General features: G+C 32.4%; 1 protein-coding gene and 1 non-coding gene across 4 annotated transcripts in view; both read right to left on the bottom strand.

Annotated features, from left to right (window-relative positions):
- GPC5 (glypican 5) overlaps window positions 1–13672 on the bottom strand; it is a 1453242-nt gene that overhangs the window by 779509 nt on the left and 660061 nt on the right. The gene's annotated exons all lie outside the window — the stretch shown is intronic.
- Window positions 10094–10219, bottom strand: LOC112128654 (U4atac minor spliceosomal RNA). The gene has a single exon (XR_002911143.2). It is a non-coding gene; the product is annotated as a U4atac minor spliceosomal RNA (small nuclear RNA).

Below are 13672 nucleotides of genomic sequence, written 5' to 3'. Positions count from 1 at the left end.
GAAATCAACTGAAGCATGGTCTCAGCTTTTAAGGGCTCATAGTGATTAGAGTGGGCTCATATACAGTCCTCCTTCTAATATTATTCATAATTCTAACTACAAAGTCTCTTTTGTCAGGTAATACAGCATATTCAGGTCTCAAGGATTAAAATGTGAACATCTTTGGGAGCTTTTATTCCGCTTGCAACATTTACTTAGAGTATGAATTCAAGACATAACGCAGAATCTCACGGGCAAAAGAAAGTACTATTTTGAACATGCCTGTGGAAGCCTAAATGGGAATTCTATCCAGATTTGGCAGTTCTGGATAAAAGTCAAGGCTGAAGAAATAATTTGATAGTAATCATCTTATACATTTTGTAAATGAAGCCATTATTATATATGAGAGGGTTAGCATTCACCCAGGGAGACTCCAAGTCAGTTAACAAAGTTAATATTCTATGGCATGTTCAATAGTAGTACCACCTTTTATTCAACTGGATATTAGCCTGGGGTCGAGATTAAAAAGAAAGAAATATAACTATCTCTATATGGAGATGCCATGAGGTATAAAGCATTTGTATGTAGATGTATATGGAGAAATATTTATGCATATAGAAAATCCCAAGGAATACACACACACACACACACACACACGCACACATTAAGATAATAAAGCTGTGATTTTTTAGGCATAACTTTGTAGTAAGATGTTACATCAGCAATAGGAAACTAATATAGTAAAGTACCCAAAACAGTCTAAATAATCTTGAAACAGAAAATTTTCTATCAAACTATATTAATTCAGTGTTGTTTGTTCTAGCATAGAGATAGACATATAAATTTAATGAAATAATATTGAGCATCAATAAATAAACCTCATATTTATGAGCAATTGATTTTTGAAAGGATGCCAAGAAAATTCAATAGGGAAATAGTAGTCTTGTCAACAAATAGTGTTGGGACAACTGTGCATATGCATGCAAACAAACGAAGTTGGATTCTGACTTTACGTTACACACAAAGTTGATCAAAACCTAAATGTAAGAACTAAAAGTAAAAAACTCATAGAAGAAAACATAAGCAAAATCTTCATGACCTTAGATTAAACAATGGTTTCTTAGATATGACACCAAATTACAAGCAACAAATGAAATATTATATTATATTATGCTTATTATATTGTGCACTGAGTTGCATCCTTTTTAAGGACAAATATTATGTTGTATGAATTATACCTTAATTTTAAAAAGTACAATAAATTAAAAACAAATTAAGTTTTTTCGATAATGAAATATTGTTTTCATATCACAAAATCAATTATTGTAATTCACTATATTAACAATATGAAAGAAAATCTTATCTCAATGGATACAGAAAATATTTTTTAATATGCAAACTATGAATAGAATGGAATTTATTTAATCTGATGAAAGATAATCATAAAATCTTACAAAATATTACAATTAATAAGGAAATATGGAAAGCTTTCCTTATGGGATCAGAAACAAGATTCTCTAGTCAGTTCAATAAGAACTGTAAGAGAATTCTTACTTTTTGTAAGAATTAGCAAGAAAGAAATACACTGGTCATTGTTTGCTAATGACATTATTGTATATGTAGAAAATCTAAACCAAAATATTAGAACTAATAACTAAATATAGCTATGAGGATCACTGGTTACAATATGAGCACATAAAAGTCTATTTTATTTCCTTACACTACCAATACCCAATTATAAAATAAAATTTTATAAATATATCATTTAGAATCAATATTTTGTTAATTTCATAAAATTAACTGGAAAGTTTTTCTTTTTAAATATATTTTCCAAACTTGATTCTTTACAATTCTTCAATTCAGTTAAATAGTTTTAAATATTTCTATCCTGCAACAACAAGGTTCAATCTGCATGTGATAATGGATATCTCTACTGATATTAGAACTATCACATTATTGAAAACCATTTTAGATATAAATAGCAGGCACCTAAGAATGATCTAATTTCCTGTGGTGTTCCTTTAAAAAAAATTTTCCAAAACAGGCAAATCTTTCTCTTTCCCTCTCTCCCTTTCTCTTTAAAAAGTAACACAGGCTTATTTTTAAAGTTGCAATCAAAACAGACATGTAAAAAGTAGAAAATTAAAATGACCCATCATGCTTGTCTTAAAATTAACTACTGATAATATTTTGGTATATGTTCTCATATGTGCTTTTATACTGTGTGTTTATACATGTGGTTATGAATATACGTTCGCAACTGAGGATATATATACACATACACACATACATGTGTAAGACAGAGACATAGGCAGAGACAGAGAGAAAGGCAGATTATTTCCTTTATAATATGCATGCTATTTTAAAATTGCATTCATTTCTGAAATTAGACAGCATATACAACTTGATACAGTAATTAGAAATCCAAGAGTTATTTGCATACTTACACATCTCTGAAATATCTTTCTATGTACAGATAAATATTAACAACAATTACCTACACATGTTGCTTGGAATTTTTTCCTCCAGCTGTCATGTTAAAGCGATGATTGACACCTGTTTGCATACTATTTGAGAATTTAATATTTGGTTGAAGTTCTCTGATCCTAAAACATACAGCTTGGAAGTACACATTTTGTTTGCATACACAAGGGATGTTGCATGCATACCGGAATTAAAGAATTACAATTAGTTGGTACCCAGCTTGCATTCTTAAGCAATCTTTGTAAATAACTATTTTTCTTATTAACACTGCCTTCTGTTCTCATTAAGTTTCAACAGAGTACTCTAAGTAATTTAAAACATATTGTTCCTTCATTTAAATAGGCAATTTCCCTCTCAACAAATGCCTGGACCTTATCATAAGGTGTGGAAACGGAGCAAATAGTGCCAAATATTTTAACCAGCTATATAAACTTTTGCAATGCTTTTATAGGATGTTGAAAATAACAAGAAAGACTTTGTTCTCATTATTTTCACCAACAGTGGTTACAAAAAGTCTTCTTTTTTACTATGTTTGAATGGCATATTTCACTTCATATATCCTTTACTTGCGGCTACAGCCTTAATATTGCTAGGGGAAAAAGCTTACCTAGCTCAGTGTTTGTAAATGTCAGCTAGCCAAAAGATATTTGGAAGCCTATAAATGTTCACCTTTCTAACATTTGCTTAGAGCCATCTGGAATTAATGTTCTCCTCTTTCCTCTCCTGTTACCTCAAGAAAAAAAAATCTGTATACAGAAGTTGACACAAAATATATTAAATAAGGCTGGTATTCAGCTCTCTCGCATTCAAGCAAGAATTACACATGTATGTAAAACAGAAGAAAATATCTTGATAGTATTCTGTACCCGTGCTGTCAGATTACCCTTTGATATGTCTGCAATTTTCTCAGTAAAACACATTTTGTTTATTTTGTATTAGGAGCAAGCTCTTGCATGTCTACCAGGATTTATTTGCCTGGTAAAGAAGCACTACACTGAAACAACGAATATAATGTGCGCTTTGCTATGGTTTTAATGTTCCCTTCAAAACTCACGTGAAATTTAATTGCCATTGGAACACTATTAAGAGCTGAGGACTTTAAGAAGTCATGCAAGCTGTTTTTCTTTTTTTTCAGGTCTGTTCTATCAAAACCTAATTTCACAAAATCTGAGCAAATCATCTACTTCGTTTCCTAATACTCCCATTTCCACTACTCTCTCCTTCAACCACAATGGTCCATTCCATCATCTAAGATTCATTTAGTAAAGATTTACTGAATTCCTTCTCTGTATAAATCACTTTATAGGATCTGAGTAAAGATACAGTGATTAGCTTATGGCAGCCCTTGTCCTTTAGCATGATGAGAGCAACTTTTCCTATTTTCAAGAGCTTGAGTATTCTGTCACTAATAGATCTAAAACTATCCAAGTTTACCTAACCAACATTTTCCCTCAAACTTCTGCCTCCCTTTTACAAAACTTCAAAAAAAGAATTCCCAACTTAATCATGCTGTTAAAACAGATTTTCTAATCATCCCCTAGTTACATCAAGTACAATCTGCTTAGCTCATACTTAAAATAATATCTTTTCAACCATTGAATATTGTTACCATTATCTCAAATGATCATATAGCTACTGTCTTTCAGGCTATTCACAATATAATAATTTGAATATGCAAAACACCATGGAACTTAAATAAAAAGTAACTAACCTACCCTAGTCCCCTCAAAAATCAATTAATAAAATTTGTAATTTCAACAAATATTTTTGAATATTTAACCATCAGAAACAAAACTGGATAACTGGAAACACAAAATAGATAAAGGATTTGGTAAATTAACCCAACATGCAATTTTGAAAATGTAAATTTAATTTTTACTTAAATGATTTTTCAAAATGCAACTTATTAATAAAGGGCATTGTCAGAAATTTTGAGTCTTTTAGGAGTCAAAACATCCGTTTGATCTAAAACTAGGAGACACAGAATGATAAGAATATATGAAGTTTTAGCTAAATAGCCATGAATTTTAAGTTAATTCTCTATTGGTTTAGAGTACTCATTTACACACTAATATTCAGCTTTAGGAATTTAGGGACTCATTAACTTTGCAAAACATGGAATTTAGGGTTTTTAAAAAACTAATTATTTCTTTACTATTTTTATATCCAAGTATACTCTTCTCATTACTCACAAAGGACAAATCTTCACCAAGCCCCAACCCCTGCAGTCAGGGAAGTAATTTCATTCAAGCATCCCTTGAAAGCAATTATTTATGCTCTCTGCAGAAATTGGGGTAAATTTGTTGTAGTCCCATTTATTATCTGGAGATTGGAGATTACATGTAAAATAATTTGAACACTTGATAGACTCATAACTATGTGGTTAATACAAAAATAATTTGAACACTTTATAGATAGACTCATAACTATGTGGTTAATACATTTTTAAAAAGTAGAGCAAAAGTGAATGATCCCAACCACATATCAAAGAGAATTTGATCTAATTTAACTGACCTTTCAGGTGCTCTCAAACTGCTATGTTGATTTTTAAGAACACTGATCTGAGAGCTTCTTTCTGCATTATCAAAATTTTCAGAACCAAAATTATGATTAATACAATTGGTTTTATTGAGAATTATGCTGATTGTTGTATTCACAGGAATTTAATTGTTTTCATGCTCTCTGCATAAAAAAAGGATTATTTAAATCGGTGGTAAACACGTATTTGAAGAAACACTCCTTTAGGTATCTTCTCTAACTGATATGTTCTATCTTTCAGTAATATGCATCATTTATTTTGTCATAATTATTGCAACTCAGTTGCCTCTGAGTTTTTTTTTTTATTTTTTGAGACAGTCTCGCTCTGTCGCCCAGGCTGGAGTGCAATGGCGCGATCTCGGCTCACTGCAACCTCCGCCTCCCAGGTTCAAGCAATTCTCCTGCCTCAGCCTCCTGAGTAGCTGGGATTACAGGCGGCCGCCACCACACCCAGCTAATTTTTGTATTTTTAGTAGAGACGGGGTTTCACCATGTTGGTCAGGCTAGTCTCGAACCCCTGACCTTGTGATCCACCCGCCTCGGCCTCCCAAAGTGCTAGGATTACAGGCGTGAGCCACCGTGCCAGGCCGCCTCTGAGCTTTTAAAATCTCTAAGCTTTTAAAATCTCTAAGCTTCTCCTGTTTCAAGTTTCTTTATAACAGTGCTTGTCAACCTTGGTTGCACTATCCAAATGTCCAGCCTGGACCCCAGAACAATTACATCAGAAACTCTAGGGGGCGACCCAGATATTGGTAATTTTTAAAACTCTCAGGTGGCTTATATGCACTTACATTTGAAAAACACTATTTAGAGTGAGAAATAATCTCAGGCTATCTTATAAGTTTCTTATTAATAGCCTAACATATTACAAGTGGCAAAATGGCATCAGTGAACTTTTGGCTATAAATAGAGCTACATGTTTTATTCTAGCACTGCTGAAATAGTTTTGTAAAACCTTTGTGTCTATGTCCCTATACTTAGAAATCTGAAACATTAAATGGTGATAAAGAACTCTTAGCTATATTTATTCCAAAGCTGGAGCATGCTTCTGATTTTAAAATGGCAGCTCTCTCCCTCTCAGCCAAATTTGTTCATTTAATTATGTACCTAAAACAATCACAATTTGAACAAAAGTGTCACTCTTAAATATTAAAAACATTAAAAACTTTAAGGTAAATGAAAAATTATAGATGCCATTTATTTCAAGCAATTTATTAATACATGGAATTCCTAAGAGCATCATTTCTCATTAATAATGCCTTTACATGAACTCTAAAGTATTAAACTTTTGATGGTAACATTTATGGTACCTGAAACTCCTTCATGTCATATCATTAAGCATTTTAGCTTACTAGTCAGGGAAACTCCTTTTTATGGCTCATTATAGCTCAAAAGAGAACCACCTGATTTTGATCTCACCTTCAAATTTCAGCTTTAAGTTATTTATTTATTTATTTTAAATCTGCCAGAGTTAATTTTCAAAACTCTCTCTTGGTTTATTTTTTCAGTAATTTATTTCTTGGGCCCAAAGCATGGTAGGAGTAGATAATACATATTTCCTTCATTAATAATGAGCAAATAATTTCTCAGAAGGTTTCACTCTCATTTTTATCCTTACCGTAACATACTCAGTAGGTCCAGAGTGATTTTGATTTGGACAATCACTTTGTCGTTTTCCTTAGTGGGACCTATTACATTGTGAGATTTCAAAAAATACTTCACCATGACATTTTAAGTTAGTAAGAAATAAAATTAAGAGAATGTGATTATGAATAATGATGTAAACCCAACTGGTCTTGGAAATGCAGTGAATCTCATGACTATCTGATTTATGGGACTTGGTTTCATGATATTCACCCATAAAACCTAACCTGAAATTTTATTTTATTAGCTGTTGGTGCCAGGTTGCTAGGATCTGAATAACAATGCAAATTTGGTGTATTCTGTTTAGTTAATGTTACTTTCCATTTGGTAAGGAGGAGCAAGTCAAGAATTTATCTCCTGCAGAGAGCCTTTCTTGATTTGCTTCTGAAAGTAGAATTGACCACTCTCTTGCTATCTCTCCTTCATGTGCAGATTTACATATTAAAGAGCCCTTATGAAAAATCATTTTTCTTGTCTTCCTCCCCAAACTTCAAGGGCAGTGATTTGATCGGACTCATAACTGTATCTCCAGCAATTAGAGGCTCCCACTAGGTGCTCAATAAAAGTTTGCTGAATGTTACACTGCATATAAATTGTTCTTAAATAATAAGGAATAAAAGGAAAATATTTTAATTCTCCTTGGAACATGAGATCGGAATTAGATCACAAACCATTATAGCATTTGAGACTTACTACCTGATTATAAAAACATTAATATGCACCTTGATAGTCCACGTTATTCACCAAACCCAAAAGTTTATTTTACTATTTTACAAAACCAAATTCACCCACACATTTACTGCCATTATGCATATTCAATTAATGTTCAGATACACATGTCAAATTCAAGGGAAATATCTTAAATAATAATAGTTTCATTAGAATAAAACTTGAACTTTCTATAGTAGTAACTATTTTATGAGATTAGGAAAATTTCTTGTTACTACATAAAAGATGACAACATCCACTAATAGCCAAACTTTGTGTAAAAGAAACACTCTGATTTATTTTTAGCTGTGTTTGGAAAATCTCACAATGTTAGCTTTAAGTAACCAAATATAAACTTGGAAATATAATAAACCAATGCAAATGAATGTAAGAACAGTATTTCTTAGCAAGCAATCTAAATAATTTATATAAAGTATATTAATATGTCTTTTATAGATTAAAATCTATCCTTTATCACCTTATCAATAGTTATATAATCAGTAGTTATTAACTAATAACAAGATGACATATGGAATGATGAGTCTAATTCCCCCCAAAAAAAATCAAGCAAAATTAATAGTGGTTCCTCTCCTAATCATCTTAATCTTTTTCTTTCTTTGACATCATTACTTGATCTTCTAAAAATAAGAAAGCTTGGAAAGTCTATATTTTCTTAACATGAAAACAGAAGCATTGTTTAATGGATGTCATTACTTGAAAACATGTTAGTTAAACAGAGTGGTAAATTATTGCTATTCTTAGCAAAATAGAATAGTAGGTATGAAAAAGATCTTATAGTCTACAGTTTTATTTTCTTAAGAAAAATGTTTTTCCTTATTAAATATGCAGCATATCAACATATGGAAATAAATGGAAATGGATGAGGCCCACAGACTTATTTGCTGGCTCATTCTTTCAGTTTTAGTAATGGATCCTAAGGAATAGCTATAGAAAAATGAAACTTCAGGGAACAAACATATCTTCATAGACACAGCCAATGTCTTCCATTCCCCAAGACAGCATGACTGTTCTGTGTTCATAGAGTCCATTTACAGCAGAATATACTGCATGCCCAAGAGTAAATTATGTTTCTATTTAATATTTCTAGATAATGTTTAAAATATAATCCCTTATGGGAATTATTATTAACTTTTAAAACTTAATTTCAATAATTTCATTCCCATAAAATAGAAACGGCATTATTTTTCCGTACTGTTTGAATTCTTCTTTCCTATCACTGAATAAGATGGCTGCCTATGTAAATGCACTAAATTTCTTAGCACTTTCATGTGCTTTGCAAATAAAGCTGTCTAAAACAAATTCTATAACTCAATTTCTGGTTTTGTTGTAAACCACATACTAGTTAATAGCATAGCACACCTGATTTGACTTGGCATTTTCAAAATTGATTTATTGCACTCTGCAAGACCAATTAGCTCTAATCTTGCAAATGCAATAGGTTTCTCTTGCCGTGATTATTATTATGCAACCTATAGATACGTTATGTCATCTCTTGGTTTATGTAATTGTGATTTGCCATTCATTTCCAAAAGAAAACCTATCCCTAAAGAAATAGGTTCTGCCATTTTCTATTAACGATAAAGTGCTATGTATTACCTTAACAGCAACCAGGTTACAAAGAGGGGTCTATACAAACCACCATACTCCAAATCCAGAAGTAATTCCTGGGGAGGAACTGATGTGTCTTTAATGTTTTGCAGTCATTGTCTTAGAATTTAAACACAAGTAGCCTCAAGTTTGTGGTTTGCTTCTGTTGCATATGGATAGCTGCAAAGAACAGGCTAAACATGATGAATTTCCTAAAGGTTTTCAGAATATGCTGAATAATTAAGTAGAGTTGGTGACAACTTAGGCTGTATTTAGGTAATGACATCTCTTTCTGTTTTCTTTAATAATTTCTATTCTCAAATTGTAATTCCTTTTTTAAAATTGACAACAGCAATTTGACAAGCATTGTATGTAATTACACTTCACCTTTTTATTCAACATGCAATGACTTCTGTTCATTCACAATAAAACTACATAGGTCTACTATCCTGGATAGCTATTTCATAGCCATATTAGCAAGTTATTTTGATATATGTCTTTTGTTTTCTGTGTCATTATCAAGTAAGAAAGAACTCTGAGAATTCTATATCTTGTTTTGCTGTTGATGAGAGCCCCAATTAACTTATGCTCAAAGAGATTTTAGAAAAATACCAACATACATTTCTCTGAGATTCCTCTTAGATTATCAAGAGGCAAAAAGGTGAAATAATGGGAAATCAAATTTTAAAAAATCCTTCATTTTTGTACTGTATATGGTTATATGAGGAAAAATAAATGAAATAATTTTAGGATAAGTTAAAATATTTTTAATTTTTATTTCAAATTTCAAAGGTAGAATGAATTATATTCAATACAAAAGGCATCTACTATTACTACAATAACTACATTTTAATCAATAATTCATGTATTTATATTTACATAAATTCCACCCATTTTCTCATTATACTACTGCAAGCTTCTTTGTATAGGACTTTGATGCTTTTAAAGAGCAATAAATAACAAAAATGAAGAATACACATTAGACCTGAAAAAAATCATATCAACACTCTATATCAAATGTATTTATAATATTAATAAAGTAATGAAATCCAACATAAATATGAAAAACTCCTTTTTATGAAATGAGCAACTTATGTGAACTTTAAAAATATTTTTTAAAGTTTTTTTTATTTTTTAAAATAATTGCACCAAGATAAAGCAAAGCTCTAGTTGATGTGGGCATGTTACATAGGCATTAGCAGTACAGCCCTCATTATGCACTCATTGGACAGTAGCACAACCCCAAGGAAAGGATGGTTAACTTATGTGAAATTCACCTAAAAATATACCTCTATGCAAAAGTGAGTCTCCCAGCTAAGAAAACATATTTTATATTTGGCTGCAGTGGTAAACAAATCACAATTAGGATGATGTTTTCTAAATACTATTTATAGTAACGAAATATGGAAACATCTTAAAAGTCAATCTTGGCTAAATAAAGGTACATACTTATAAAGGAAAACTAACCTACTGTCATTATAAATGACATCACGTATTGACATGGAAAGATCTCAATAATATACTATTGAGTGAATTTAAAAGATTATACACAAAAGCATATCTAGTATATTCTATTTTATATAAAATAATTCTAGGGTATAGGTATATATAGGAAGAGATGGCTATATGTATGTCTTCAACATAAATAATGGTTGCCTTTGGGCAGCAGGATTGATACTGATATATATTCATTGATATTCAACAATGAATATCTATTTCTTGGCCAAGTGCTAACAGCACTGATGATCTTTTGGCAATGACTCTGAATCTTTTTGTTTATTTGTGCAAATTTATAAGGTGCATGAGAAAATTTGTTACTTCTATATAATGGGTAATTGCCCTCCAGATGTGTGCTGCATTGTTGAGACTATTTGTGGTCTTCTCATCTAAGACATTTTAAGATGATATAGATATGACCACATTCTGAGCAGCTACAGCCAAGTAGTAAATAACCCCTCTGTGATTACTCCCTAAATCTGCACAGGAAAAAGCAGTATACAGTACAGTTCAGTAACAACCACATATCCTAATGGTCAAGTCTTCTTAGATAAAATGTACAGTTTTATGAGAACAGAGGAAGGTAATTCAAGTTTTTTATGAGCAAACATGAAGAGAGGTAAGACAATTAGAAAACCATGATACATGGCAAAACAATTGCAAAGGCTCAGAGTCAATGGTTGTCTAATTGGGATGAAAGACCTTAACATTTGCTCCAATCTTTGTGTAAGGAAATAAATCTAAAGACTCAATTCTGGCCGAGTGCAATGGTTCACGCCAGTAATCCCAGCACTTTGGGAGGCTGAGAAGGGTGGATCACCTGAGGTCAGGAGCTCAAGACTAGCCTGGGCAAACTGGCAAAACCCCATCTCTACTAAAAATTCAAAAATTAGCTGGGTGTGGTGGCAGGCACCTGTAATCCCAGCTACATGGGAGGCTGAGGCTGGGAGAATTGCTTGAACCCAGGAGGTGGTGGTTGCAGTGAGCTAAGATCACACCACTGCACTCCAGCCTGGGTGACAGAGCAAGACTCCATCTCAAAAAAATAAATAAATAAGTAAATAAATACCCAATTCTAATGTAAACTACAGACTTTGAGTGATAACAGTGAGTCAACGTAGATTTAAAATGTAAACGTTGGTTAAAAAACAGTACCACTCTGGTGTGGGATGTTGATAGTGAGCAAGGTTGTGCATGTGCAGGGATGGGCTGTATGGAAACTCTCTCTATGTTCCACACAATTTTGCTCTCAAACTAAAAATGCTACTAAAATAAAGTTTATTAATTTTAAAAATTCTGGCCATGCATAGTGGCTTACACTTCTAATTCCACCACTATGGGAGGCCAAGGCAAGTGGATTGCTCGAGACTAGAAATTCAAGACCAGCATGGGCAACACAGTGAGACTGTCTCTACAAAAAAATAAAAATTAAAAATAAATTTTTAAAAAAATCTAAAGACCCTGTGTTAATTTAGCTGTTGGAACCACAACAGTGTTTGTCTTCTAATCATCCCAGAGGACTCAACTAAGATTCAATCTTCTTCATGTGTCTCTGGAATTCATAGTCAGAAGACTGGGATGGAGTCAATGAGATCTCATTCAATTATGTCTACCATTTTCCCCTCTCAAAAGGACCTATGAGACTATAGGCCTCCGTCCAGAATTAACCTGCTATTTCAGAGGTGTAGGAAAGGAATGAGACAGCTATACAATGCTTTTTTTTTCTCTCTTTTTTTTCTGTACCCCAATAAAACAGTCTGCTTTACAGGTTAGATATAAAGAGTACAAAATTTGTTTTAAAAATACAAAGGTTGTTATTGGGAGCTATAAGTCTTCAGCCATATTTCATACCTTGTAAGGGTACTATTAGCCTCCAGATAAAAAAATACAATTCAAACCATTATACCATCATCCTCGATCCATGTTAAACAAACCAACTTGGAGCTTTCAGCAGGCTATGATGAGATACATGTCTAGATACAGAAATAGCCCTGTGCCATAGGGAGATGCTGTATCATATTGACATTTCAAAATAGATAAAAAAATTGAAATCTACTTCTGGATGCATCACAAAAAAGCAAGAGGCTTGGCGCACATTACTAAATTCAATGTACTAAAGAGAGAAAGAGTATTTGTTTATCCATTGCTGAGTAACAAGTTACCCCTAAACTTAGTGGTTTTAAAAAACAACCATTTTAGTTTTTCTTGATTTTGCAGGTTAGGAATTTGGGCAAGGCTTAGCTGGATTTGGTATTCTGGTCTGTTTTAGGCTGGAAGCTTTAAGAAGTCTTTGTTTTTTTTTTGTTTTTTTGTTTTTTGTTTTTTGTTTTTTCCACATTTCTGTCACTTCATGTGGCCTCTCTGTTTGGCTACCTTGAGCTTCCTCTCTTCCTGGAGCGGTCAAAAGAATTGGACTTCTTACATGGTAGATGACTTCTATGAGGGAGAAAGAGGAAGTCACAAATCTATTGCCATCCAGACATGGAATCAATTGGCATCATTTCTATTGCACTCCATTTTATTTGAAAAAGCCAGTCATAAAGCCAGTCTGGATTCCAGGGAAGGGGCAATGGACCCCACCTCTCAATGAGAGGCATGGGAAAGAATTCATCGTCAATTTTTAATCAATTACAGGAGGGAGTAAGAGGTCTTTACAGGGTATTTGGCAAAAGTATGTTTCTATTAGGTAACTGAGGTTAATCAAACTAGAGACTGTTTTATGATATTTGAATTGATATTTTCCTCCTTATCTGGGTTGGAGAGAGGATATGAACTTGATAACAGTGTCGTTATTTTAAAAAAATAATGTAGCATATTATATTGCTTTCCTTTATATCTTGACAACTATATAAACCTATTAAAATAAAACAAAGAAATAAGCAAACAAAAACAAACAACCTAAAATGTACACACTGAGTTATTCCAGTTTAATTTGTATGGCATTGGATCACTACCTTTTATTTCCCATTTAAAAAATATGTTAGTGTGATGTAGTTACAGAAAAAAGACATTGGAGAAAATATTAATTCTCATTACCCTTGGTACAGAATATTTTCTTCTAAATGTACAGGTAAAAATTTATACTACAAATGATATAAATGGAAAAAAAAAACACGATTGTGGTAAACAGAGTCATGCTCCCCCTCCCCCAAAGATTTTCACATTCAAATCTCCAAAACCTGTGAGTATGTTACCTCACAAGGCGAAAGGGACT

Source organism: Pongo abelii, chromosome 14 (assembly GCF_028885655.2).
Source record: "Pongo abelii isolate AG06213 chromosome 14, NHGRI_mPonAbe1-v2.0_pri, whole genome shotgun sequence".
NCBI lineage: Eukaryota > Metazoa > Chordata > Mammalia > Primates > Hominidae > Pongo > Pongo abelii.
Note: the sequence above shows the minus strand (reverse complement) of the source record. Positions and strands in the feature narration are given on the sequence as shown.